The sequence below is a fragment of the Equus caballus genome, chromosome 23, assembly GCF_041296265.1.
Source record: "Equus caballus isolate H_3958 breed thoroughbred chromosome 23, TB-T2T, whole genome shotgun sequence".
Taxonomy (NCBI): domain Eukaryota; kingdom Metazoa; phylum Chordata; class Mammalia; order Perissodactyla; family Equidae; genus Equus; species Equus caballus.
Genome location: NC_091706.1, coordinates 61,476,422 through 61,500,292, shown reverse-complemented (window position 1 = coordinate 61,500,292; position 23,871 = coordinate 61,476,422). Strand labels below are relative to the sequence as shown.

Below are 23,871 nucleotides of genomic sequence, written 5' to 3'. Positions count from 1 at the left end.
GTTCTATGTGCTGATTTTAAATATTTTTGCTACAAAACTGTTTTAAATCAGCCCTAACTTCATAGAAGAGTTCAGCCAGTTTTGTGGTACTTTATCAGTGTGGGAAAAACAACGAGAATGCATCATGCTATCACAAAAGCTTGAGATTAACTGAAGAGAATTCATCTTTTCTTAAGCATAAAGGCTGAAGTTTTTAAACGAATCATAATAGTTTTTCTGAAAAAAGGTAGCCTATTTTCTGTTGAAACAAGTTGTGACTTTGCATAGCACTCAAGAAAGTAACACAGGATGTATAATTTTCTGTTTCCACATATTTTAGGACATTTTTTGACAAACATCCTACATAAGTCATGTGAAGAAATTGTATGAATCATTTTATTCTGGGTCTATCAGGTTGAACTAAGAGATATGGAATTATCCAACATCATTCACATTATTCTGAAAAATATGAGATTTTTCAAATTCCATCTACTTTGTGCTTAGTCTTTGTTAACAATTAATGTTATCACTTTTGTTATATAGTCTCTTGATTATGTTACAATTTAATTTTAAAATTGCCAATTGATTAAGGAGGCATTTGCCTCAGAATATTTTTCCATTTGTCTGATTAAACTGTTATTTACAATTATTTTGGCCTCAATCAATAATATGAAAATGAATATTAATTACAACTACTTGCACTTGAAGTCACCCTGCCAATGCTAATTGTAACATGAGAACTGTATCTGTAGTAACTTTCTTTTAAATTAATGCAGCAGAGAATCATCTATCAGCAATTTCCGTGGGGATACTGTTTTATCGTGGTCATGCGATCATCATCTCATCATAATACATTAGGTTGCTCATCAATTAATATGGTAGTTTTGCAATTTACAAACAAGTCGCATGTATTTTTGTATCACTTGACCTGCACATCAGCTGTGTGGGACTGAATGGGCAGGCAGCATTCATTTTCTGCAGTCGAGAAACTGAACCTCAGAGAGATTGAGTGGCGTGCCTCTGAGGACTCAGAAATGAGAGGTACAACCGAAGAGACAGCCTGAGCCACCTTAAATGGGAGAAAATAGTTGTAGCCACATATATGGTAAGGGACTAATATTTAGAATAAATAAAGAACTACAACTCAATGACAATAATATCTAATATAAAAATGCACAAAGAACCTGAACAGACATTTCTCCAAAGAAGATATACAAATAGCCAACAAGCATATGAAAAGATGTGTCAACATCAACAATCATTTGGGAAACGCAAATCAAAACCACAGCCAGATACTACCTCATAGCTGTGAGGATGACCACTGTCAGAAAAATACAGAAAATAACAAGGATTGTTAAGGATGTAGAGAAATTGGAATCTTACACACTGTTGGTGGGAATATAAAGTGGTGCAGTCATTATGGAAAACAGTATGAACATTCCTTAAAAAATTAAAAATAGAATTAACATATGATCCAGCAATCTCAATTCTGGGTACATATTTATTCAAAAGAATTGAAAAGAGGGGCCGGCCCCGTGGCCGAGTGGTTAAGTTTGCGCGCTCCGCTGTGGCGGCCTGGCCTGGGGTTTCGCTGACTCGGATCCTGGGCATGGACATGGCACTACTCTTCAGGCCACGTTGAGACGGCGTCCCATACACCACAACTAGAAGGACGTGCAACTAAGATATACAACTATGCACCAGAGGGGATTTGGGAGATAAAGCAGAAAAAAAAAAAAAGAAAAGAAAAGAAAAAAAAAAAAAGAATTGAAAAGAAAATCTCAGAGATATTTGCACAACCATGCTCATTGCAGTATTATTCACAGTAGGCAAGAAGTGAAAACAACCTAAATATCCATCAACTAACAGATAAAGGAAATATGGTCTATACATATAGGGAAATTCTATCCAGCCATAAAAAAGAAGGAAACCCTAATCAGATGCTACAAGAGGAATGAACTTGGAGGACATTATGCTAAGTGAAATAAACCAGGCACAAAAACCAAATTCTGCATGACTGCATTTACATGAAGTATCTAAAGTAGCCAAACTCTCAGAAACTGAAAGTAGAATGGTGGCAGTCAGTGGCAGGAGGAAGGACAAAGAGAAACTGTTGTTCAATGGGTGTACAGTTTCAGTTTTATGAGATTAAAAACTTCTGGAAACAATATGCATATGCTTAATACTACTGTACTTTACACTTAAAATTGTTAGGATGATAAACTTTATGCTGTGTGTTTTTGACCACAATAAAAAAAGCAATAGAATACATAAGTATTAGAAAGGAAGAAAAAACTGAAAAAAAAGAAAAAAAGAAGAAATCAGAGCGAGGAAGTGATTTAGGAGAAACCCAAACCCCAAATCTGCCAATAAAAAAATTGAGGCAAAAATTCAAGTTCAGTGAATACTGCTACTAACAGTAGCAACATTTGCCAACTACTAGATCCTACTGTCCCTTCTTGGAATAATATCGTCAAGGTGCCAACCTATAATTCAATACCCAGCAATCATTCTCTCCGAAAATAAAAATGAAATAAAGGTACTATTAGAAAGCGAACAAGCAAAAAGAAAGAAAAGCCTGCGAGATTGTCAAAAGCAGGCCAACACTGGAGGAAATGCTAACAGCTGTCCTGCAGGATGAAGGTAACTTTTATCCCAAAAGTTATCCAGAGTTTTAGAGAGAAAAAGAAGGCAAATATCTAAACTCATATTTAATGCATAAAATAATAATTATGATGCTTATTGACTCTGTGACATAATATATATGAACATTGCCTAAAAATTTTATGATTAATGTTATTAATATTGACTTTACAGTAATTGTTATGAACATCAACTGTAGAGAACAACAATAAAAATTATATTTTTTAAAGTAGTATGTAGATCAGGAAGTGGGTAACTGGATTTAAGGGTTCGAAGGTCGGTGAATTGTATGGGAAGTGCTAAAGGTACTAATTAATGTTATAAAATAAAAGTAAAGGATTTATGATAAAGTTTTATAGGATAAGCATTAAAAGTTTTGCTAAGCTTTGTGGACCTGTGGATTGATGTTTTTCCTTGCTTTTGCAAAGTCCTTGGCCATTATATCCTCAGCAATTTCTTCTGCTCCATTCTCTCTTCTCCTTGTAGAGCTCCAATTACACATACATTAAAATATCTGGTAGTATTTCATAGACCCTCTAAGCTGTTTTCTTTTTTGTCATTCTTTTTCCAATTTGTGTTTTAGTTTGGAAATTTTCTGTTGTCTTTAATCCACTGATTCTTTTCTTTAATGAGTACAGGCTACTAAGAAGTCAATTCAAATATTTTTTATCTCTGGTATCTCATTTTTCACTTCTATCATTTAATTTTTTAAATAATTTCTATCTCTCAGCTGCAATTTTCTACCTGTTAATCCATGTTTTCTACCTTTCCCACAAGATGATTTAACCTGTTAGACTTATTTTAAATTCCATAATTGGTCATTCAAACAGCTGAGCCATTTGTGGGTTTGGCTGTGTTTTCTGGTCCTGCCATTGTCAGTTGGGGGGTGAGGATGGGGGGACAGGAAGGGGAAGTTCTCCCGGGATATGATTCTGTGTTTATTTTTAACCTATGATATTATTTTTTGCTTTTTTTTTTTGCCTGTTCTACTTTTTTTTTCCTTTCTTCTCTTCTTTTGACTTGATTGGTGCTATTATTGAATTTATTACCATCTTACCATTTTAATATTATTTTAGTAAATTTTCCATAAATTTTACATGGATCCTTTACTTCTTAGTATCTAATGTTAATTAGTGCTTTTATCACTCCCCATACAATTCAAAGTTCTTAGCACACTTAAATCCACTTTCCCATGCTACTACTTTTATTGTATTGTTTTACTAGTTTTATTAGTGTTCATACAGTCAAGATTGTATCATAAGGGTTTCTTAAAAGCAGTCATAACAATCTGAAGTTCTAATTCATAACATTATTGTTTTATGTGGTCTATTCTTATAACACAATTATTAGTTATGTTTTACAGTTATATTGTTTAGATTTATCCACGTGTTTGTCCCCTCTTGCTCTGTATTTCTTCCTGAAGCTCCCGATTCTCTTTTCGTTCATTCTGAAGGACAGATTTTAATATTTCCTTTAGTGTTGACCTACTTTTGAGTCTCACAGATTTTTGCTTTGTTTTCTCTGATAATATCTTTACTTCTCTTTTTGTTTTGAGGGAGCATGTTTGCTGGGTAGAGAATTCTAGATTATAAATTTGAAGATATTATTTCATTACTTAAAGGCTTATATTGTTTACGGTATGTAGCTAGATTTAATTTTCATTGTCTTTTAAAAATTTTTCTATGAATTTCTTTTCTACTTTCTTTGGTTTTTAGCAACTGTGTGTTGTCTGTGTGCGCGCGTGTGTGTGTGATTCCTTATGGACTTCTCATCACTATCATTTTAGATATTGTTTCTACCCTGTTTTCATTCTCCTGTTTTTCTCAGACTCCACTTATATACATAATATGACTTCATACTATCTCCTATATTTCCTTACACGTTTTTAGCTCTTCATCCTTTGTTTTTTTTCAAGATTCTTTTTAGACTTTTCTTTTTTTGTAATCTATATCCCAGTTCTCACTTTACTTGTGAATAGTCTACTATTGAAACCATCAATGGCATTCTTAATTTCAGTTATAATATTTTATTTCTATAATTTCCATACTCCTTATTAAAGATTTCAGTCTACTGAAATTCTTTATCTTGTCTTTTATTGCTTGAAAAATATTGAATATAGAAGGTTTTGTCTTGTTTTCCTTTTGTCTATGTTTTATAACTCCATTGTCTGGATCTCTTGTAGATCAGTTTCTCCTATCTTCAGTTTCTGTTGGATTTTGTTCACATTGTTGTCTTTTTTTCCTTTTATGACTATTTTTGTATGAATGGCAGACATTGTATATTAAAAATTTTAGAAAAATTTTAAAAATTTAAATGTTTTTATCTCTGTTTAGAGTTAATTTTCTTTTTCTATTGACTAGAAACTATGCTAGGGAAAGTAATATTTCCATATTATTTTAATTTTATTAAAGAATTGTTTAGGCCATTTGATGATCTAAAGTTTTCCAGTTCACTCTTGCTCCAACAGTTTCTGCACTCAGGCTTCCCACATAATACCTGGGAGTTTTACCTGGACTCCCACTTCTTGGTGGCCTTTGAAATCTAATTTTACCCATGTCGGCCCAGAAATCTGCCAAATGCTTCCACCAGTTTTGTGGTGTCTCAGCAGTCATTTTTGGAATCTGCGCCTGACTCCATAGAGTGACTCCAAATGTTAATGTCTCTCTTTTGAGTTTCTTTCTTCTCCTGGGTCTTGTTCATAGAATTCTTAATATCCTTGATACTTTCTGATTCTTTCGGAAGATAGTTTTTTAATAAAACAATTTTGTCTGGCTTTATTTCTAACTCTCAGCAAGAGGGTTGGCTAAAATTGCCAAGACTGACATGACTGTTAATATTCTCTCCATTGGAATATTTTGAGCAGTAGAGTTCCATGGTTAGCTTTTTGTTTTAAAAAGATAAATATTTCTGCTGAATTGACTTTATTGACATCAAGAACAGAAAAGAGAAGTACAAGCTGAAGCTACGTAATAATTCAAGCGAGAGATGATAGTGACGTGGACCAGGATGGTTACAGTGGGATTTTGAAAAGTAGGCAACAATCTGTATGTATTAGCTTAATTAGGGATTGACCTACTTTTACACTGAACATCACTACCAGATTTTGTCTTACTATTATATTCTACTAAAATAAAAAACTGATACACTCTCTCAGGTTCAGCTTTGTCATCAATAAAATGGGAAAGTAATAATATTTGATTATTTGAATATTTTCAATGTCATATTTCCTTACATATGTATGTTCTTATCCCGGGAATTTAAAATAATTTTAAATAAAATATTAATTATTCTGATGTTTAAAAATGTTCAAATCAAGGGCTGGCCTGGTGGTGTAGTGGTTAAGTTTGCACACTGTACTTCAGTGGCCCTGAGTTCGCAGGTTTGGATCCCTGGTGCAGACCTACACACTGCTCATCAAGCCATGCTGTAGTGGAATCCTACATACAAAACAGAGGAGGATTGGCACAGATGTTAACTCAGCGACAGTCTTCTTCAAGCAAAAAGAGGAAGATTGGCAACAGGATGTTAGCTCAGGGACAATCTTCCTCACCAAGAAAAAAAAGATGTTCAAATCAGTGACAAAATAATATTTTATAACATCCTATATTGCCTCTTTTATAATGTGATAGCTCTAATTCTATTACTTTGGGAAGTGAAAAAATGGATTAATATTACTCAATTCTGAGAGTTTGTGGTACTTCTTATATTTCATCAACTACACGAAGTGATAGGGGTTATTAATGGACAATCTTGTATCTTCACATATTAAAAAATATTTTTGTATTTATCTCAGGTCCTTCCATTTCCAATAAAATCAAATCTTTTCTGTCAATGGAGCCAGTAGAATATTCACCTTAGTTTTGCCATAGTGTGTGAAGGCAGCTTTGGAAGTGGGAGAGGTGAATGATTCAGGAGAGAGAGCCAGTTGGCCCTGATGGAGGTGGTGGTGATTTAGGAACATATTTAGACATGGGACTGAGCATCATCTAAATTAAAGCTACGTAGATTTTATCGAGATGGTTAGCTTGGGCGTTATATGCTATGATATACAATACCTCAACACTCTAGACAGGTGAGAAGTTGAATAGTTATTGTTAGAAGAGTGTGACAAATTATGCAGTTAGTCTCATCAGTTCACAAAAACAGCACAACAATCCAATATATTAGAGAGTTTGCCATATAGTTAAGATAATAATTTGTTGTAATTTTATCAAACTTGAGGTGTTATATGATGAACAGAATATGAATTGCAAATACACAGAGAAAACATGTAGGTACTAAATAGGACACAAAGGGATTTTGAATTATTAGGGATTTTCCACATAATCTCCTTTCACACACACTTATCGACATCCAACACATGTTAAAATGATTTTTCTAGTTATTGGGAAATAATAGGAAAATGTAATATAGAAGAGTATTGTTTGACCAATTGACTTCTATCACTGGTAAACATTTGACATACATAACGATAGAAAGAATGAGTTAAAGTATTGTTACTTCTTAATTTTATTCATCATAGTTTCCAATGGAATTTGAAGTTCTTTCAGTAATCCTCCTGGCATTCTAGCCTATATTATAGTGCCCCTGGGAATTTCAGCTGTGTAAACATCTGGCAGGTAGCATATGCAGCCAGATAGAGCATCAAGAATTTTAAATGGTTTTCTCAATGAACGTTTTCTCATGTAAAATATTGAGATACGTTTTAAGTTACATAGATTAGGAACAGGCTTTAGAAAATTCAGACATTAAATTATTTGTAATTATGTAGAAGACAAAGAAACAGACTTCACTTAACTAACTGAGCATAAAATATACATCAGAGCGTCAGATACAGCATATCATCAATATTTTCATTTTCAGCTTTCATATGCTGTTTGCAAATGTCCATGAAGCTACTCAAAAATTAATACATAATGCTTTTACTCTCTCTTCTCTTTTTCATTCTCTCTCTCTGTCATTTTCACCTGAAGTATTAAATTAAATCATTTGCGTGACTAGACTTTTGTGTAGAAGTAATTTACTTAGCTGATAGATAATATTTTCTTAATCAAGTCAATATTGCATTTATAGTATCCTTATAATATATGAAAAATAATTTTAATTCTTTATGAAATATAACCCAATAAAGGAACCCCTTTTAGTCTGGTTGGTCTGCCATAACAAAATACCATAGACTGGGTGGTTAAAACAACAGAAATTTATTTTCTCACAGTTCTAGAGGCTAGAAGTTCAAGATCAAGGTGCAAGCAGGTTTGGTCTCTGATGAGACCTCCCTCCTCAGCTTGAAGAAGCTCCCTTCTCTCTGTGTCCTCTCATGGCCTTTTCTCCCTGTTAGCACAAGGAGGCAGAGAGACAGGCAGAGAAGGAGAGAGAGAGATTGATCTCCAGTGTCTCTTCCTCTTCGTATAAGGACAGGGGTCCTATCAGATTAGGGCCCCACCCTTGTGATCTCGTTTCAGCTTCATTGCCTCCCTAAAGGCCCCATCTCCAGATGTAATCACATTTGGGGTTAGAGCTTCAACATATTGAATTTGAGGGGACACGCGTCAGTTTATAACAGAACCTAACTCTCAATGTAGGTATGAAAAGTACCAAGAAGCGGGGGGACCATAAGCGATGTGTCGTGAAAAGGAAATGACCATTTTAATTAAATTAACTAGACTTCATTGAATAAAAATATGAAGGAACTTTGCTTCTCTTTCCTCCCGTACTTTCTTCAAGTCCTTTCCAATGTTGGTTGTTCCCGACCTGTATGAAACACAGGCGCGTGCCACAGCTTTCTGGGTCATATGTGATTTTAGTCGAAAGAACAGTTTCATTTAAGAAATTAAGGTATCTAGCCCAGTTAAATAATCAAAATTCCAAATTTCTTTTAAGTTAAAGTTCCTCCCCAATCCTAGTTCAGCTTTACTTCAGGTTTAGAAACTCACAGTGGGTGTTTGATTTCCTTGCTTCTCTTTTTCTCTATCTAGTTTCTTCTTCGCAAAACTACAGGAAATAGATATTTCTAATCACGTTCTTTGAAACTCCTCTCAACTGGCTTAAGGGGAAGAGGACTCACACAGACTTCCCAACACCCCTCCACCCACCCCTCGTCATCCCTGGACTCATCACCTTGGTCAAAGATGTATAAAGCTGTATTCAAAGATATGTAAAGATATATTCTTGTTAATTTCCTTCCTGTTGACTACTCCAGCTGCTGACCTGGCCTGACAGTGGCCATCACTAATGCTGGGAGAAAGTCTTAAGCCTTTAGCAAATCCCGGGTGGCCTTGAAACTCCCTTCAAGATGTGGAGCTTATCTGATGACAATATAATGTTGCTAGCGCTCAAGACATATTTTATCCTAGTGTTACATGTACCTTTTTGATAAATTTAAGTGTGGAAACGTAAACAGTAACTTCTTCCTATGAACTATGTACCTTAGAAACGACGTGTTACAGTTCAAAAGTGATTAGGATTTTTTATCTGTGTTATTCTGACGCTTACTAATTTAGAGATTGGCAAAGTGCTCATACGCCTCCTAGAAAATGCCAAGTGTTTACTGTAATGTAATTTGCTTTCTCCGTTTAGAAAAAGGCTAGAATGCACAGTGGCATTAAAAAGCTTTAATCACTCCCTTATGACAAAGGGCAATACTCGTACATCAGGAAAACACTAGATGGTGGAACCAAGTCAATATCTTCAAAGTTACATATTTTTTTAGATCTGTAAAGCTTTCTAAATACCAATAAGCATAAACTATATTGTGATATATTGATTTTAAAAAGGTTGCAATATTTTATCCAGTTCTGTATCCACACCACTTCTAAAGCAATTTTGTATATCCTCCCATTAAGAGGTAGAATTTATTTTCCCAATTCATGAATATAGGCTAGCTTTATTACCCACTTTGGCCAATAGAATTCAGAAGATTTTATGGTGCTCCATTTCTAAGCTTACTCTTCAAAAAGGCTTGCTTTAATACATTTTGTGGAGCCTTGCCACAACCTTGTAAAGTAGCCCACGCTAGCCTGAGGAATGATGAAAGAAACTTGGCCCAACCATTCCCATTGCCCAAGTGAACAGCCAACCAACCACTAAAGAGGTGGTAAGACCGTCTAGACCAGCCAGTGTCCAATTGACTAGCCAGCTGACTGCAGAATCATCATCAAGGCTAGTTGATGTCAGTCAAACATCGCCCAGATAAGAACCACCCAACTGACCACTGAGAATGAAGATGATTTGTTATGAAGTAATAGTAGTTTAGGATCTGAGATGATTTGTGCCTATAGCAAGGAAATCGTAGACTGTTTTCAAATTCATGATTTCTCAACTGCTGTTGATACAATTCATAAAATTTTAGAATCTTAGATAGGAAGAATATTAAAACCAGCAGAAGAAGTAACTCAACAACACTCTTAATATTGATCAGTTAACTTTGGATTAAACATTTCCAGTCTCACCATTTGATAGAAAACTCTTTCTGTTTTACTCCATTTGATATTTGTTTTTAATTCCACCCACTTTTGGGGGATTTATCCTATAAGACAATATATACGATTAAATAATATCTCTCTTTTTCATGAAGACACTTCAAATTCTGAAAATATCTATGCCTTTGCTTGAAATCTACTTTTGGTTGAACAGTTTGCTTTAGGATACGTCTTTCCCATATTGGCTTGAATTTTTCAGTGTTGTTAGAAATGTTAATTTATTACTACAAACTACTACACTTAATAACCTTTCCTGAATTTATTGAATTAGTTTCCTATTACTGTTTATTTAGGTTATTTTCATTTTCACAATTATAAATGGTGAAACAACTAATAACTGTGCAATTTTCCTTATATCTTGAAATACATTTTTAGGATAGATTCAGATGTTGAAATAGCTTAATCGTTCGGTAGTCTTTTTTATTTTACTTTTATAAATTGTCTATTGCATTGATTATTATAATGTTACCTGTATCTACAAATCAACCCCAAGATAAAATGGCCCGAACAAAATAGAAGCTAATTTCTCATTCACCTTGAAGTTCTGTGTGGCTTCTGGCAGGTGGTGAGTTCGATGTGGGTGGGGAACTCCGTATGCCAATGCCAGAAATTTGCTTTGTGAGACAGGACTGTGTCTCTTGATCACGCCTATCTTCAAAGTGACTAAAACAGAGATGAGAGCACATAATAAGTGAGCAATAAATACATTTTGAATGAAAATTTTTGTGGATGAATGAATTACATGTGAAAAGAGTTGGAAGAGAAAGAGAAAGAAATGCTAATTAAGATGAGAGACAAGGAGGTCCTGGGGCAGATACTAAATAGGCTTCTAGCTCAGATGAGAAAATCCTAAGACCCCACTGAAAATTTCCTCTTGGAATCCTGCTCTGCTGTCTCCAAAGTCATAACACTTTCCTCTCAGCTACCTCTGAGATTGCTCTTTTTGTGTTTTCATAGAAAAGCTACTCTTTCTCTATTTTTTCTTTAAAAAAACAATGAAATGTTATTTATTCATTGCACAGTGTTAGGTACTTGAGATGGATTAGCTATTTCTCAAAATAACCGTTAAGAGAAGGGTATTATCTACATTTTATTAAATAAACAAATGAATACTGTGGTTTAGGAAGCTACAGTACGTATAAACGATCGCATAGCTAGTAAGTCGTAAAACCTGAATGGAGCTTGAGTTTGTAATGTCAGTGCATCTGCTTTTCACTGGATTGGACGGATGATCAGTTTTGCTTCCTCCTCTCGCATCCCCTCCCTCCCCGTCCTCTCCTCTTTCTGGTTAACGGAAGTCTCTTTGCATGTCGTCATCTGCAGTTTAGATACCTTGTCCCTGCATGTAGGCTCCGAAGCCATATAAAGGAACGTTCAGGAGGGCTTTACTTTTTAGTAATATGGCCAAATCCATGAACGGGGCTCACTCCTTCCAAATAAAACACCGTGTATTTACTGATGACTCCTGTGTTACAAGGCAATTTGGAATTTTCTGAGTTTTACAGGGTGTTCGACCCTCCTGATCTTCCCTCTTTCAACTCTCTCTCTCTCTTTTCTCTGACTCACTTTCTCCTGGTCTTCCTCTGGCCTCTGCGGCTGTCCAGCATCAATATTTGCTATATGTGTACCTCTTTTTCAGCCAAACTTTCAAAGTTCTATTCAGTGCCTGTATTTTCTCTCACTCATCCAACTCTCTGAGCATTTTCACCCACGGCCTCTACTCTCATTTGTAAGCTCCTGATATTTGGTTTGTTTCACTTGTTTATTTTATATGTCAAATATCTATTATGTGCCTGGCACTGTTCTAGGTGCTAAAGATTCACCAGGGTACAATGGCAGCAGAATCCCCTGCCTATATATATGGAGGTTAAATATAAGCAGGCAAGACACAAAAAAGTTAGCATCAGGTGGGGAAAGAATTGTAAAAGAACTCAGGCAGATTTAGGTGGTGGAGGCTGGCAAGGAGTGCCATCTTTTTATAAAAGAGAAGACCTGTATATAAAGTAACATTTCAGCAGTGACCTGAAAGAGGTAAATGAAGGACCTGGGTGATATTTAGGGAAAAAGCATTCCAAACAAACAGAAGCATGTGTGTAATAAGATCCCTGCTGTGGGAACATGCATTGGATGTGCAAGAACATCAGGCAAGACGGTTTGGTCACGGTCAGGTAAATATCTGGGGAACAGTAAGAGATGGAGGAGAAATCCTTTAAGGGCTGTTAGACTGTCTTAAAACTCTGGATTTTATTCAGTGCCATAGGAGAGTGAGTCTATGACGAGTTTGGAACAGAGGAGCGCCATGATCTGATTTTGCAATAAGCTAATTCCCCTGATGGCTCTATGGAGTTTAGAGTATAGGTTTGCAAGTGTCGAAGCAGATGATGAAATAAAAAGCTATTATAATAGTCAAAACAAGGGATAATGGTTCTTGGACTGAGATGAAAGCAGTAAAAGTGGTGACAAAATCTCCAGTTCTAGATGCATTTCAAAGGTATAGCTGAATGAAACCAGACCTTTGTAGCGCCACCTAGAGCTCTTTCTTAAGCCCCCAGCATACATGTTGATAGGCTTTTTAAATGTTTCTGCCTGGTTATACCATTGGTACCTCAAACTGCCAAGCTTAAAACCGACGATATCAACCTCTATACTCAACTTGCCCCACGCTCAGCATTCTTCCTGATTGATCTCAGAGTGGAAGTTATTTAGGGACTCTAAAACTGTCGACTTTTCATATGTCATAGGTGGCTGAAAACAACACTCCATCTCAGAATGGCTGTGGGAATTTACTGAAAACATTTGATGTCTCTGCTCTTGCCCATCCCCACACCCCCACCTACACACATTGTGCTTTAGAGGTACTGAATTCTTTAGTCTCCAGTAATAGTTTACAAGTGTCTATCGTTACCATAATTATTTTAGAAATTAGTTTAAGCACAGATTCCCCAGCCTTTACCTCTTTCCCCCCAAACTAGAGATTCTGATTTGTTAGGCCTAAAGTGAAGAAACGACATGTATTTCTTTCTTTCTTTTTTTTTTTTTTTTACCAAAGATCCCCAGATGTTTCCAATTCTAAACATCAGCCAGGTTTGTGATGCAGACACAGACTTCCCTGAAGGAAGCTGGCTCTTCCTTAGTACCTTATTTCTGTTTCCTCTGCCTGAATATTCTTTGCTATGCCTGTCAACTTGGAAAACTATTTTTTCCCTACAAAGCACGATGAAAGATCACCTTCTTTGAGAACTTCCATAAGCCTCTCACTCACTTTATTATTTTTTCCTCTATACGGACACTTTAGCTTGGAGAGTTCTCTTTTGCTCTATTTATCCCATATTATGTAATTTTTTTTTTTTTTACTTGTCTTTCTCCTTGTCAGATTGCAAAAGCATTGAAGAATAGAATAAATCTGCCTTCTTATTGCTATTTTCTGGCATCATACATACTGGATGGCACGCAAATCTATGTTAAGCTTTCTTACAAGTTGTAGTCCCTTGTTGGTTTGGGAATACAGTGCTTATTAAAAAAATTAAATGAAGGAGGGGCTGGCCCCATGGCCGAGTGGTTAAGTTTGCGTGCTCCGCTGCAGGCGGTCCAGCGTTTCATTGGTTCGAATCCTGGGAGCGGACATGGCACTGCTCATCAAACCACGCTGAGGCAGCATCCCACATGCCACAACTAGAAGGACCCACAACAAAGAATATACAACTATGTACCAGGGGGCTTTGGGGAGAAAAAGGAAAAAAATAAAATCTTTTAAAAAAAAATTAAATGAAGGAAAGCTGGAAGAAAGAAAAGAAGGAAGGTTGGAAGGAAGGAGTGAGGAAAGAAATAGTGATTGTCTTCCTACTCTCCACTCACAAATGGTCCTATCGTCTTATTTCTAGGATTTAAACACATGTCACCATACATTCTCCTGTGATAGGTGACCAAAGAAAGAACAGCTTAATATCTCATTTCAGCAATAGTGAAATATGATTATTTTTACCTGTATTATCATTGGCATGATGTTTATCATTTTACATGGAGAAAAACACATTCTCATTGCTTTGTGTTTGTGCCTGGGTATAATTTTTCTGATGCCCCATCTCTGTATGCCTAAGGTGCAGTCATTTACACTCAGTTAGAGGGCTTAACATGGAAAAGCCATGCATGTTATGAGATTTTGTTGAGCTTGTTATTTTTTTTTGGTGGGAAATTTGTGGGGATGAAGATGCAAATGGAGTGTAACAATACCCCATTAAAGAACTGAGCCCTGGGTCTACAGTTTTGTATTGTGTGTCTCTGTTGAACCGAAACTACCAGAGTTCCAGGACAAGAAAAGTTTCGAACTACTGAAGTGCAAGATTCATAAACAATCATCTTAGGGAAGAGATAGGGCAGGTTAATCACTACAGATCAAATTATTTCAATTTTTTCTCAATCTCATGATGGCATGCATGCTAAGGACACATCTATTGAAAAGGACACTGTGCATATTGGTAAGAAAATGAATATTGAGCAATCAGCATTTTTCCTGGAGGTGGGCCCTAAAGTCATGTAAAAATCATTCCAGTATACTTAATTTTTCAGTATCATTTCCAAATGAGCTGACTGGCTTGATTCTCTACAATTAAAAACACATAGAAATGCAAAATGCTATGTTGTATCTTAAGAATCATCCTATGATTGTAACTAAGAATTCATATTCTATTCTTCAAGTAGTCTTACTACCAAAAGGTCACTGTCATGTTATGTCCCAAGGAGAGATAAGAGTATTTGATCTGATAATAATTAGCCCCCTATTACCTACTAATGTGTAAGCTAGTTAGAGGTAAAAGCCTACTGCTGATTTACAACCTTGGGAAGATGGATGAGTGTTTCTCATCCATGAATGAGCAGAGAGCCCTACTTATGACTATTGTAGACAAGTAGACTAAGATCAATAAGATGCAAATTTGGAGTGAGTCTGCTTTGCTGTGATGCCTTGCTTGTTTGGAGAGTGAAATCCTACTTTGACAATAGTCGTATAATAAGAAACCCAGTTGTAATTAAATCATGGTGTAAGTATGTCTTTCTCATTTCATCTATCATATCCGGCTTGAGGTAGAATGCCATGATCCTGTCGGTATATTGTATATTGGTAAGTTAGGATAGGAGAGAGTGTTTCTACTGTTTCCTCTATACACTGAAACCAATACACATACACCATTTCCTTTTTTACAAGCCCACTGTTGAATCAGTAATTAATCTATAAAGATGGATTGGGAATGATTGGCATAAAATATTTTCCACCACAGTAAATTCCTCTAGTGACCTGTTCTACCAACTACAAATATTTCTTTTGAAATGTACCCAGAGTACTTAGAAAATTGATATCTTAAATTGTAAATAAAACCTTAATTGATACTAAAAAGTAAAAATTGTATACATTCTCTGAACACAATGTAATTAAAATTTAATTAAATAGGAAAAAGAGAAATCAAGAAAGAGAAAAGCCCAAACACTTCAAGTTTTATATTAAATGTTTCTTCCTCAATAATGCTGGTGTCATAACTGGAATGAAAACAATACCACTAGAAGAAATTTAGGAAAAGCAAAAAGAAAACTTAAAATTATTAAATATATGAAATGCGAGCATATCTTTACTTGAGGAAATCTCCATAGCTTTAAACATTTTGATTATTTTGAAGAACAATTGAAATTAAAATGAAAAATAATTCAATCAAGGGCCAGCTTGGTGGCATGGTGATTAAGTTGGCATGCTCCACTTTGGCGGCTTCGGGTTCCCAAGTTTATATCCAGGGCATGGACCTACATATCGCTCATCAAGCCATGCTGTGGTGGCATCTCCCACACAAAATAGAGGAGCATTGGCACAGATATTAGCTCAGGGCCAATCTTCCTCACCAAAAAATTAAAAAATAATTTAACCAAGCACCTAAAAGCAGCATATATTTGATATATTAATAAACCATATCAAAGCAGGAATTAATGGATTAAGAAGCTGAAAACTTTTGCAATTGTAAAATAAAATCTAAAGCTGTATTGTAGAGATCAATAAATAACTTGAAGTGTGAGGGGACATAGATTTGTTGTAATCTAGGTGCCGACAGAGGCCCTGGGTGATCTCCTAGTTCAAAGGACATGTTCTATTCAGTATCCTTGAACACCCCTGAACATTTACAAGGGTTCTAACCTTCGTTGAATTTGCTGGTTGAGTCTCAATTGGTAAGGTTAAGTCTGAACTGCCACTGAGGCGTCTAGTTTATGGAGACTCTGAGGGTAAATACAAGCTAATCCAACGTAGAAGAGCTCTTCCCAGAGCTTCAAGCCTCTGCAAACACATATCTATTATGTCTACAGTTGCTTTTGACCTATTACTCCTGGAACAATGTGCTTATCTGTGACCATTTCTGCTGAGGCTTAGTGGTGATCATGCTAATCACATGCTAATTAAGTTAATTACATAATTATCTTATATAATATGATTAACACAGCTAAATAAGTACTATATAATTAAATAAAAACAACATGATTAACTCGATAAAATTATTATGCTTAATTAAATGAATACTTAAACAACACAATAATAGTCTTCATCGGTACTGTATCTCTTATTTTTAAAATTACTTTTAAATTGCTGTTCCGAAAGTTAAATCATTACTTTATGCCAGATTCAGAAAACTCCATTATACTAGAAAAGTTATAATGCAAAATGATCTTAGTTTTCCACATCCTTGAAATTCAAGATTCTTTATTATTCAAATAAGGAATAACTAAATTTTATTGTCCTCCACTCAGAAAGGTGTAAGACGAACCAAACAATAATGTGAACAAGGCTAAAAGGGAAGTATAATTACTTTATAAACATTTTAAAGTATCTTAGAATCATCAATTGGCATTCAAACATCTGATAGAGACAGGAAAGAGGAAAATATCTCTTTTATTCAATACAATTTTGTAGAATCTGCAGTTAGAAATATTGTGTATTTTTATTTGTTAGAAGATATATCTTCAAATATTGAAATGAAATTTCTATATATTGTTTAATAATTCAGTTTCTGATCATGTAAAATGGCCCTCTCTTAATAGATAGTTATTAATGAAAGCTATTATATTTAACATTTAAGGTAATATTACATTCTGGTGGAATGGAAAAGACAGAGAATTTATAAATGATGCTGTGGTTTTTATATCAGGAATGGGTGGATTATAACATAATTAAAAGTCAAGTTTTCTTTTTTTAAACATTTAATTTTTTTTTTTTTAAGATTTTATTTTTTTCCTTTTTCTCCCCAAAGCCCCTCTGGTACATGGTTGTATATTCCTCGTTGTGGGTCCTTCTAGTTGTGGTATGTGGGACGCTGCCTCAGCGTGGTCTGATGAGCAGTGCCATGTCCGCGCCCAGGATTCGAACCAACGAAACACTGGGCCACCTGCAGCGGAGCGCGTGAACTTAACCACTCGGCCACGGGGCCAGCCCCCAAGTTTTTTTTTTTAACACAATTTTTTTAGAGTAGTTTTAGGATCACAGAAAAATTGAGCAGATGGTACAGAGATTTCCCACATACCCTCTGCCCCTACACATGCATAGCCTTCCTCATTATCAACATCCCCCCAAAAAATTGGTACATTTGTTACAATTGATGAACCTCCATTGACACATCATTATCATCATCCAAAGTCCATAGTTTACCTTAGGGCTCACTACCGATGTACATTCTATGGGCTTGAACTAATTTATAGTGACAAATGTCCACCATATAGAGCATTTTCACTGTCATAAAAATTCTCTGTGCTCTGCCAATTCATGCCCCCCTCCCCTTTAACCCCTGGGAAATGCTGATCTGTTTCCATAGTTTTCCCTTTTCTAGAATGTCGGTCGTATCGTTGGAGTCGTACAGTACGTAGTCTTTTCAGATTGGCTTCTTCCACTTAGTAATATGCATTTAAGATTCCTCCATGTCCTTTCATGCTTTGATAACTCATTTCTTTTTAACACTCAATAATACTCCATTGTCTGGATGTACCAGAGTTTCTCTCTCCACCCACTGAAGGACATCTTGATTGCTTCCAAGTTTGGGCAATTATGAATAAAGCTGTTATAAACATCTGCTTGTTTGTGCCATCATACACTTTCACCTCCTTTGGGTGAATACGAGAGTGCAATTGTTGGATTGTACAGTATGTTTAGTAAGAGTCTATTTTTATAAATAACATTTATTAACATTATTTACGTGATACATTTTTACATTATCACCATGAAGATGTTTACAAGATGTAATTTACTTATCTAGACAGAGACATTCATTATTCTAAGATAAGATGTTATTATATTATGCCTACTTTGAAGCCTAGAACTGACTTTAGACATTTTTTATGAGGAAAGAGAGGCCAGATTTCAAAGCTTAGAAGAGCTCTAGTCTGACCCAGGGTATAGCAAGATCCTTGGATGGACCTATGGCTTCAGTTCCCCAGGAGAGCTCTGTGCAGATCAGAATGTCAAGAGGCCAAGGTCCTAGATACAGACTGATTGAAGACCATCCAAGTGACTAGATTATGGAATTTAGCACTAGAAATAATAATCATTCAACAAGATGGAGAAACATAATAGACGCTACATCTTAAGAACTAAGAAAAATATTCTTTCTGAAGAGTTTCAAAGGATAGGAAGGAAAAGTCGCAGAATAATAGGTCACAGCCCCTTTCATCCTTTCTGTCTCAAGTGAGAATCAACCCTAGAAATTCAGAGACATTGAGTCTACAGTTGAGATCAAGTGGATTCAGCAGTTTCGAAAAGAATGATGCTGGTACCAGAGGGTCGGGCAGCCCAGGGAATGCATCCCAATTTAGCTGTGACTGGAAATAGACGCATTTAGCCTTGCATTTTATGTGGAAAAAATTGTAGAAATCTTCGTATTCGAGATATTGGATAGAGTTGTCACTACTAATACAGTTGTCGATGATTTACTGGACCATGTCTTATATGCCTTTGCTGGTAACCAAAATCGCCCGTGTTCCTTATTAACAGAATGGGTTTTTATTACTGTTTCAATGTCATTCTTTTAAATAAGATGAAAATTTGACATTATTAACATGCTCAGCACAGTTTCTGCTGATGTTTTCTTATTAAATCAAATGGTACATAAAGATAGAAATTAGGAAGAACCTGCTCTATATGACCTAATTTCTTCCCTGAGATGACTGTGGCACTAAGATATATGCATATGAAAGAGCTAGTGTTTCAGGGCCGTGGAGCATGCAAATAAAGTATTAGCTGATTGTACCTCCTGCAATCGATTTCCTACACGGGTTCAGCAATATTAAGAACAGGCAGATGCCGGCATTTTAAACTGGATTGATATCCCTGTTCAGTGTAGGAATCTTAGGTCAATTCCTCAAAATATGCTTGTAAAAACTCAGGCAGAAGCTTGGACTTCAAGAGGACATTCTATGCCGTTCCAGCCTCTGGTAATGAGGCTACCTTATGACATTTCTCTTTGCTGGAAACAAACGTGATTTCTTGATGAATAATTGATGAACAAGACTACTGATTTCAAAATGGCAGTTAGATTCCACCTGCCAAGAATCTCTGACATCTGTTGGAACAAAGGTGCATTAAACCAAGAAAAAAAAACTAAATTATTACAAGCAATTGAGTAAAGGTGCTATGAATGGACCGGAAATATTAATGAATAACTAAAAATAGGTTGTAGGTGGAATTTTATTGTGAGGCAAATAAAACTGGTTGAATATTAAAATAAGTAGAGACAGGAGACAGTTGAGAAATATGTGAGCAGGATACGATAGGACCACAGGACCATGTGTTCGGAGCAGCCAGGCTTACAGCCATCTTACAGTACGGAACAGTGTGTGGGGCACAAAAGGAACGCTACAATGACTGAGTTGAATCATTGTGACAGACCGTGTTTCCCATAAAGGCTAAAATACTTACAATCCTGCCCTTTAAACAAAGTTTGCCAACCAAGTAGAGGATTCAGTTCATTTCTGTATATTGACTTCGTAGCCAAGAATTTTGCTAAATTTACTAATCAATACTCATGGTTTTTCTCTAGAGCATTTTGAATTTTCTGTGTATGCAATTATGTCATCTTGTAATAATGACAGCTTTACTTTTTTGGGTTCCAATTTTTGTACTTTTATTTCTTTTTCTTGTTGTATTGTGTAGTTCTTGTTGAGTAGAAGTAGTGACGTGAACGTTTGGGTCTTGTTTTTTAATTCAAGGGAGGATAATTCAGTATTTGGTCTACAAGTATGAAGTTAGATATAGGTTTGTTTCTTTTAAGATACCTCTTATCAGAGTAAGAATTTCTTCTTTTGTTCATACTTAGCTGACAGTTTCATTTCTACCTATCTATCTATTTATCTATCTTTCAATCCCATGTATTTATAAGACACGCTGATTTATAAAAATACAATGGTTATAATATACAGGCCTTTTTATTGAAAAGTACTGTCTAAATATGATATGTGTATTCATGCACAAATATGTACATACACACAGATATACATATGAATTTATATGTAAAGTATATAAGGAATATGTATGGAAAGATATACTAGAGAATATATTAGTGTTTATGTCTCCTGAGCGAGATAGAAAATCCTAGAGTGAAACTAATCTTTCGTTCTATACCCTTTTATATGTGTACGTTATACATTGCCCTTTTGTTTTTTTCATAAAAATGATTATAACCAGATGCTAAATTTTTTAAAAAGTACATGCCACAACATTATATATACCTCATGATTATACATATAAATTAATTTCATTTTCACTTAACAAATTCTTACAGAGCCCTTAGGGTGCACCATGAAGTCTTATGGGCACTTTAGACATTGTAACTCACATTCACGTAAAAATATTGAAAAGAGACATCCCCAAATACTCAGAATATCACCTTACAGGCATTGGATTGTGGAAATTTTTTTTCTTTCTATACTTTTGAATTGTATTAAATTATATTCACTACTAAAATTCAAATTACTAAAATTTTAGGAAGTGTGAATTTACCGTTATACCTAATGTGAGCAGACAACAGGCACATTTCATTTATGCAGATATTTTATGATTTCATTTTCCAGGAAAGAAGGAGAGCGTGATGATTGCTTTACCCTGAGGACTCATTTTTAAATGCTGGAGTTTGAGGCCATCAGATTCTAGGTTCTGCTTAGACTTGATTAGATTATGCTGCTGTTTGTCGTGGTGGTTACATGCGTGCACAGGCACCCATTATTTTTTAGGTCCAATTATCATAGCTGTCTAGAAACTGTAAAAAGGATAGGGTTTTGAGTTTGATTCATTAAGGTGAAGGTTTACTCTCTCTCACAGCTACAAAATACTGCCACTCATACTTCTGCGGCCTCCACAGAAACAAGATTGATTAAGGAGAGGCTACGGATTGACCATTATGCCCGCCTTTTCACTCAGCGGGCGGGGGCAGTGGAATCATTCCCTGTGCGCTTGAGTCACTAGGTCAGCTTTCCAATCTCGCATCGAAAGCATCCTTCATATAAGCAACTGTGTCATCCTAATTGCACCACGTGATTATAGGTATTTGATGAATGTGTCTATCTCTCATGTTCGAGAAAAAATATTAACCCATTAAAACTAGCCAACCTGTCAGATGTTGATGGTAATGATTTAACAAACACACTCCCGTTTAGGCTTCTGAAGCTCAGTGATGTAGATAGAAACCGAGGAGATGCGGTGGCCACAGGAAATAGCTCAAAACACTCTGATGAGTTCTCTCTCCCTTCATTTTGCCTGGATGTTTAAAATTATTTATTCTGTGGAAATGCAAATGTTGTTCTACCACCTGCTATATGTACTTTTCTTTCATCTGATTTGCTGCTGGCTTATTACCACAGTGCTTGACTTGATAACAACCTAGATTCTTTTCAGAGAAAGTGACTTCTATTGCCACTGCTGGAAAAGCTTTTCCTCTACTACTCGTCATGTCTTACTGTTGCAAAGCGTGTTCTGTTCGATCTTAATTATGGCTTCAGGCAAAACAGGTGGACTCCTTTCCTTGTTTTGAGCCGCCGCAGATCAAGGTTCTGCCATGGTGGGTAAACCTGGAGCCTTCATAAAGCTGAGGTGGTTGTGTGCAAACTTTTCTCATTTTGCACCTATCGTTTTTCATCATGGTTCATCATAACTACCTCATGCTGTGTAGCCACATGGCCACCAAAATGACATTTACCATTACAAATAAGAACACAGCTTGAGGTCTTACCTGCATGTGTAGAGGGAGGATTTTGAGGGAAAACAGAAAAGAAAAGAAAAACAATTGATTTTCTAACACATTTTAGAGTGTTCCATATAATTTTATCTTTCTTTCACAATTTAGGTCTCACTATACAGGTACTGATTTTTACATATATTTCAGAAAGGAACTTTGACAAGTTATAGTTGGAAGAGTATGTAACGGAAGATTTGATGACCAATAGTGATCAACAATAGTTTATTAACCGTCTCCATTGAAAAATGATCAAAAGAAAGCAAATGAAAATAAAGCAAAAAATGACTTAGATAACTCAATATGATATCTTATATATCATATTGTATATGTATATATATATGTAATTTATATTCATGCTCTTTAGCAATCAAAATGCTTATCACATTCTTTTATGCAATTCATTATAAAGAAACATTATGTGTACATTTCTCTGGATAGGAGGTTAATAATAATTTTATACACTTCCGTCTTTTTCAAATTTTCTGCAAAGACCATATCATAACTATTATAACCAAATCCATATTTAAAGTCAGATTTATTATCTTGGATATTGTGTAGAACTCACTGAAAACACAAGAAAGTGGAAAATTAAATGCAGGCATATGCACATGCAAGCACTGGTCTCATACGTATTGACCTGTAACAAAAGATGGTTCCAGGGAGTCAGACAATGCATCCCTTATTTCTCCTATTCAATTAATCTGAGTTGCCTACATTTTCTCTCATGGATATATGTTGTATAAAATGAGGAAAATAAGTGTATTTGAAAAAGATACATTTAAGCTCATAGAAATCATTCTGACAAGCAGAATAATGTGAGGTTAATTCAAACACCACTAAAGTCAGGAAAATAAATGTAAGGTTAGCATTTCTGTAGGGAAGTAACTGATCTGTGCATTTAGTAGTTTGAGATAACTACCCAGGTGAAAGGTGATTATTATTAAAAGTACAGCCCCAAATATGGGAAACAGGTTTCAAACAAATAAGAGGAAAGCTATAGAAGAGTCTAGGGCATGAGATATTGTAATGAAAAATGATTTAAGTTTTCTAAAATCACTATGTTTTCTGAAGTAAAGTCTACTTTAGTATTTGAGATGAACTCAAAGGAGAGAAACACAGAAGTTCTGAAAATGCCAGTTCTGAGAGAGCTCTGTACAACTCATAATGACTAGGCAAAAATGATAGGAAGAAATACATATAAATGAAGTTACGTAAAAGAAAGGAATATATTTTATTATCTCCAGGACCTGTACTAAATATATAAATTTATTCAAAGTGGTTTCAGAGACAAAACAACTTAATGAGTTGCCATTATAGTTCATACATTGTTTCCATTTTGAGGCTGCTGAGTTATTACCAATCTCCATAGAGTTTTGAAAGTTTCAACAATGAGAAATCAAAAACTTGTAATAATACGAAAATGTAGTTCCAACCCAGAGATTTCCTAAATCTTATCGCTTTGCATTTTTATATCTAAAGAAATCCACAAAATCATTTTGTGAAAATTTAAGTGCATTTTCAAGTGCATG

The 23,871-nt window shown here is 35.4% G+C and overlaps 1 long non-coding RNA gene across 2 annotated transcripts in view; it reads right to left on the bottom strand.

Moving 5' to 3' along the window:
• Window positions 1–23,871, bottom strand: part of LOC138920413 (uncharacterized) — an 81,950-nt gene that overhangs the window by 28,705 nt on the left and 29,374 nt on the right. Inside the window, exons 3-4 of one of the 2 annotated variants that reach the window (XR_011431561.1) lie at window positions 10,636–10,763; window positions 7,847–7,953 (exon numbers count right to left, since the gene is read on the bottom strand). The exons of the other annotated variant lie outside the window; for it this stretch is intronic. This is a non-coding gene — a long non-coding RNA (uncharacterized lncRNA). Of the gene's footprint in view, window positions 1–7,846; window positions 7,954–10,635; window positions 10,764–23,871 lie in introns of those variants that run through there. 2 annotated transcript variants of the gene reach the window in all.